The following is a 6,121-nucleotide window of genomic DNA, read 5'->3' as shown; positions in this document are numbered from 1 at the left end:
AGGAGGAGGAGATTGGATTTATACCCCTCCCTTCACTACCCAAAGGAGTCTCAGAGCGGCTTACAAACTCCTTTCCCTTCCCCTCCCCACAACAGACACCCTGTGAGGTGGGTGAGGCTGAGAGAGCTCTGAGAGAAACTGCTCTTTTCCAAGAACAGCTCTTATCAGAACTACGGCTTGCCCAAGGTCATCCAAGTGGAGGAGTGGGGGAATCAAACCCGGTTCTCCCAAATTAGACTCCGCGCACTTAACCACTACACCAAACGCCCTCACATCCAACAAATAATAAAATAAGCTCAGTTCAGATATTGGGGACAAACCAGATTTCGTTCATGACTGGGCTGGCAAACTCCCTCCCTCCCTCCCTCTCCTTGCCATTCTGCCGCAGGTCAGGAGGCGAGAATCCTTCACTCATTCCTATTCCCTGCACTGTCTTGAGTTCGGCATATGGAACAAGCCGAGATCAGTTTCTCCCCCAGTAAATGGGGTTCTCAATCGAGGACTAAACCTGTTGGATATCGCAACTCTGCATGCAAGAGGACCTGGGAGAGAAAGGGAACGCTTGGCAGTTGGTTAGATGCTGAGCCTCTCTGGCTCTTGCCTGCCTTCCGTTTCATCTTATAGAGGATCTCTCTTCTTCTCTGTCTTACATGTGCTTGGAGCTGTAGCAAGGTTCACAATAAGTCAAATGTACCTACACAGATATGTGTCAGCTACTGCTGCCGTGGTTTGGAATGTGTGGGGCGCTCTTTGGGTTTCCTCCCTTCCATCCCCCTCGCCTCCTCTGCTGCGCTCTGTTAATCTGCCAGTTTGGTGTAGTGGTTAAGTGCGCGGACTCTCATCTGGGAGAACCGGGTTTGATTCCCTACTCCTCCACTTGCACCTGCTGGATGACCTTGGGCAAGCTGTAGTTCTGGCAGAGCTGTCCTTGAAAAAGAGCAGTTTCTGTCAAGAGCTCTCTCAGCCCCACCTACCTCACCGGGTGTCTGTGGTGGGGAGGGGAAAGGAAAGGAGTTGGTAAGCCGCTCTGAGACTCCCTTGGGTAGTGAAGGGCGGGGTATAAATCCAATCTCTTCTTCTTCTTCTTCTACTTCACCGGGTGTCTGTGGTGGGGAGGGGAAAGGAAAGGAGTTGGTAAGCCGCTCTGAGACTCCCTTGGGTAGTGAAGGGCAGGGTATAAATCCAATCTCTTCTTCTTGTGCAAAGCGACTGCGCTGATCCTGCCCAAGGAGCATCCAGCAACTCCTCTTTCCTGGTCCAGAGCGTACCGATTACTCTCAGGAAAAGCCAGAGAACTACCCTTGGTGAAGTAAACAACTGGATTTTCCTGCCGGAGTGGGAGTGAGGCCTCGTCCGACTGAGCCGTAGCCTGGTCACGTGGGGAGTGTTCCTCAGAGGGCCGAGAAGCACCTGGCGTGGTGGCGGCTTGCCAAGGGAGGGAAAGGGAGTCGCGTCACACCCCTGCTCTCCGTGGGCAGCGATACTGCAGCCTGAAACTCAAGGATCTGGCTTTGAGCTTCAGAGCCCTTGTTGGTTTGCAATCCAACCATCTCGGGGAGCAGTGATAGGGATGCCAGCTTCCAGCTGCTGTCATTCTAAGTAGACGATGCTGATTTTGATGGACCAAAGGTCTGACAGTATAAGGCAGCTACAAATTTATGTGTTTACGCATCAGCTTACTGCATTAAGCCACGACTGGGCAACCAACTTCAAACAGACACATATTTAGAACTGCAACCTTGGCGATCATCTAGCCCAACACCCTGCTCGATGCAAGAATACGCAACTTACAGTTGACTATTCCGCTCTACCGAAGACCTTCAGTGATGGAGAACCTACCACCTCCCAAGGTAGTCTGTTCCACCGCTGAACAGTTGTGACCAATGTTCCCTCTAAGCTGTGGAGTCTTGTGAGCAGAAATTCTACTTTGTGAGCTACTAGCATTCAAGTTGTGAGTAAGCAGTTTGGCTACTGCATAAATCAGTTTGCTTGGGAGCCCTCCTTCCTGAGCTAAGACAAAAATGTGTGAGCTGGAGGCTAAAAAACTGTGAGCTGGCTCAGGCTAACTCAGCTTAGAGGGAACACTGGTTGTGACCATTAGGAAGTTTCCCCCAGATTTAATCGGGGGGGGGGGGATTCTCTCAACAGCCAAGTGAACCAGGAATGTAAAACATTCACACCTAGCACTGTACAGTCCTGGCACCTTTCGTGGGATGCTACCATCTGAAACACTTCAGATAACTTTCCTGGCCCTGCGTAGACAAAAATGTGTGCAAAGTGACTCAGCCCTGTGGAGTTTCCCCAGGGATCTTAACCAAGTGCAACACATTGGGGGCAATTAGGGGAATCTTCCTACAGATAATTCAGTAAACCCATACCGGTTTTTCAAGCTAGACCAATGCGCCCTGTCGCACAGGCCAGAAGTACGTCAAGTCTTCAAAGTGAAAACTTGATGGCGGTTCTTGAGACTCCGAGAAAAGGGGGAGAATCCCTGTACTGTTTCTGATTCTAGAGGTTAGATCCAGGTGGGGTCGCCGTGCTGGTCTGAAGTGACAGGACAAAGTCTGAGTCCAGTGGCACCTTTAAGAGCAACAAAGTTTTCCTCTGGGTATAAGCTTTTGTGTGCATGCACACTTCACCAGATGTCTGATGGTATCTGACGAAGTGTGCATGCCCAGAATAACCCAGAATAAAATTGTGTTGGTGTTAAAGGTGCCACTGGACTCCGACTGTGTTCTGCTGCTTCCAGAGGGTGCCCTGCTCATTCCAGCCCAGGGCAAGTGGAATTTGGAAGCCAAAAGTATTTATAAAAGCAAGGAAGATAAAAGAGTTATATCAGCAGGGAACAAAAATGCCACCCTACCGAACTTTTTATTCCTCAGCTAGTAGTGTATGGTCTCGGTTCTCTGATTGTTACCAGATATAAAACAATTACACTAAGCATCAGATACTCCAGTTACATGCCCGACTAGACTTTGCACTGGAGATATACAGAGCCTCCCTGAAGCCTTCTTTTCAATTTTTTCCAACAGAAGAACTGGAAATCTGGGGAGCGATGAATGAAAGCGGCTATAAAATACCTTCTCTGTTGGAATGAGTGAAATGCTTTCTAAGACAAGGTTTTACCCAAGACCGGCGATGTGGGACAGCACGTTTTCCAGGGCTGTATGTTTCCCATGGAAAATATCCTGCCCCGCACATGTAACAATAGTCTGTTTATCTACAGCTGTCGGGGCTGGTACGGTGCAAATCAACCATGTTATGGGCTATACTAAGCATGGACAAACCCGAGTGCTTCTACACTGTGTCTTTGCCTCCTTTTGCTAACCATTTTGCTAAATTTTGCAACCATCATTGGCAGGGGTCCTTTCGTAGACAAAGAGGTGCAGGAGCTCATTAGCAAAATGTATTTGCATAACTTATTTGCATATGCCACACCCCCTGACATCACTGGAAGTGTGTCAGAAGGCAACACCCACCGCTCAGGCTCCACTGGACTGTTTTGGATTGCTAGCTATTGGGGGGGGGACGTGCAGATCTGTCCTTGCAGAGGAGGGAGAGCTTGTACCTGAATAAAACGTGGTCTTAAAGGTGCCACTGGATTGTTTTGGGCCAGGGGGCTGGGGGGGGGGCTCTGCAGCTTACCTGGCTGCTTCTTGCTCTGACTGAGGGCTGCTGGGACCAGGGGGTGGGGCTTGTTGCATGTGTCCACCCCCTGGGCTCTTTACTGCCGGAGCTCCGCTCCTGTGCGCTCCTGCAGGAAATGACCCGATCATTGGTGTGGTAGTTAGACTAGGATCTGGGAGACCCAGATTCGACTTCCCCCACTGCCATGGAAGCTTGCTTGGTGACCTACAGCCACTCCTACACTCTTGGACTCCTACACTCTTGCAGGGCTGCTGTGAGGATAAAATGGAGGTGAGAGGAACAAACCGAGCCACTTCGCAACAGTGGAATTGGCTTCCTCGGGAGGTGGTGAGCTCCCCCTCCCTGGCAGTCTTTAAACAGCATCTGGACAAATGCTTGTCAGGGATGCTCTAGGCTGAGCCTGCACTGAGCAGGGGATTGGACTAGATCAGGGGTGTCGAACTCATTGGTTATGAGGGCCAGATCTGACACAAATGAGACCTTGTTGGGCAAGGCCATGCGTGTCACAAAAGGTAATGCCAGGTAGTGGAGATATAAACTTTATAAAGGACACAAACACAAAGGATTTTTTTTTACTTAAAATAAAAAACATGCTTAAAACATCAGCACTCTTGCAATATTTTGTTTATTTAACGGTGTCTGTTAATTGACACCTCTTGCTCTGAATTACTGCGTCAAAATGTCTGTGCTGTTGCAATCTTGAGTGTGCTGTTCAGGTGTGTATCTGTAAGCTGCAAACCTACGATGACGCAGCAGCAGCAGCAGAACTGGAAGAAGCAGCAGGAGACAGCCAGTTCCACTGTGGGCCTGATAAAAGCCCGCCGGGGCCTGATGTGGCCCCCGGGCCGCATGTTTGACACCCCTGGACTAGATGGCCTGTGTAGCCCCTTCCAACGCCGTGCTTCTAGGATTCTATGGGTCCCCATCGGGGGGGGGGGTAGGATATAAATAAAGTAAATAAACAAAAAATATATTTGAATCCAAGCATTTTTTGGAAATTTTTGGAAAATATTCTAGTTCAAACTTTTCTCAGAAAACTCTGCATCACCGCAGGCTTCCTGGGGAAAATTTTATGTAAAACTTTGCACAGCATTAGCTAGTGATAAATCCTGTGCAGGGTATAGACAGAAACAATGTATAACAAAGCATCTGTTCATTGCTTACAGGATATTAAAAATGTCCACAAATAGATCTAACGTACAAAATTGTGTTGCACAGATCTACGATACAAAGTTTAGCTCCATATCCAAATACGGTGCTAGACCCATGATGAGCGCCTGAGGTGGTTTCTGTCCAAGCGACACGTTTTCTTTTTTGTCCCGCAAAAGAGTGCCGTGTTTGAAACTTTTATCAGAAGAGACTAAGGTATAGCTAGTAGCAACCTTCCTTAGGGTAGCAGCTAGTAGCAACCTTCCCCAGCATTGGGTTTGTTTTTGCTTGTATAAAACTGAAGCACTTATACTTCCAAATTTCATAAATATATCAAACAAGTACAACCGCATATGATTCATTTTGAATAATGCCTCTTCAATGATGTTGAGAGGAGGGGAGGTGGCGTGGTACAGCCCAAACTTGTAGGATCTCAGAAGATAAGCAGGGTCAGTACTTGGAAGAGAGACCACCAAGGAAGGCTCTGCAGAGGAAGGCAACGGTAAACCGCCTCTGCTTCTCACTGGCCTTGAAAGCCCCTGGCTGGGGTCACCCTGAGTCTTGAATGGGAGACCACCAACTGCTAGGTTGGCAGGAGCTGGGACTAGAGACGGGAGCTCACTCCGTCATGTGGCACTCAGGTCTCGAACTGCTGAACTACTGACCTTTCCGCTTCTGCAGTTCAGCGTCTTAACCACTTGAGCCACCACAGCTCAGAGGCTACTAGCAGGTATTTTAAGGTTGTTTGCAGGAGTTTGAACACAGTTAACCGAAGTAGCTTCTCCTGAAGCCGGGGGGCAGTTACCATTAGCTTGCCTCAAGCCACAAACTTGCATAGGCAAATAGCACCAATGTAGGGAGGGAGTTCTTGCAGGGCACTTTCCTACAGCCCACTGACTGCCTGTGATCAAGAACAGGAGGTAACCTGCTTGCTTGTGTGTGCATGTTGGGGGGTGTGTGTGTGCTTTTAACCTAGAGCTTTATGGCAGGGTACAAGGGCACAAGTTGTATAATACTTGCACAACCCCTGTTTGCAGAAATAATCCCGCATTCCAAGGCTCTCCGTGTTAGAAGACAAAGAACAAAGGAACAAGGGAGGGGAAAGAATGCAAAGTGACTGCAATTCCAAGCTTACAATCCTTTGTTCTGCGAGGGGGGGGGGCGTCTTGGTACACCCTGAAATCAGGCTTTGGCACTGGCTTAGTCCCGAATGAGGACAGTCTGTCCCCCAGCTCAACGTTTGATAAACTCAAAGTTTATCAAAGTCACAGTCGTGCAAATTACTGTTAACTGCAAACCAGTAAGGCGGTATTTGCGGCAACCC

This window comes from Gekko japonicus, unplaced genomic scaffold, assembly GCF_001447785.1.
Source record: "Gekko japonicus isolate JY-2015 unplaced genomic scaffold, Gekko_japonicus_V1.1 scaffold5175, whole genome shotgun sequence".
NCBI classification, from domain to species: domain Eukaryota; kingdom Metazoa; phylum Chordata; class Lepidosauria; order Squamata; family Gekkonidae; genus Gekko; species Gekko japonicus.
The sequence above is the reverse complement of the archived record's forward strand: the minus strand, read 5'-3'. Positions refer to the sequence as shown.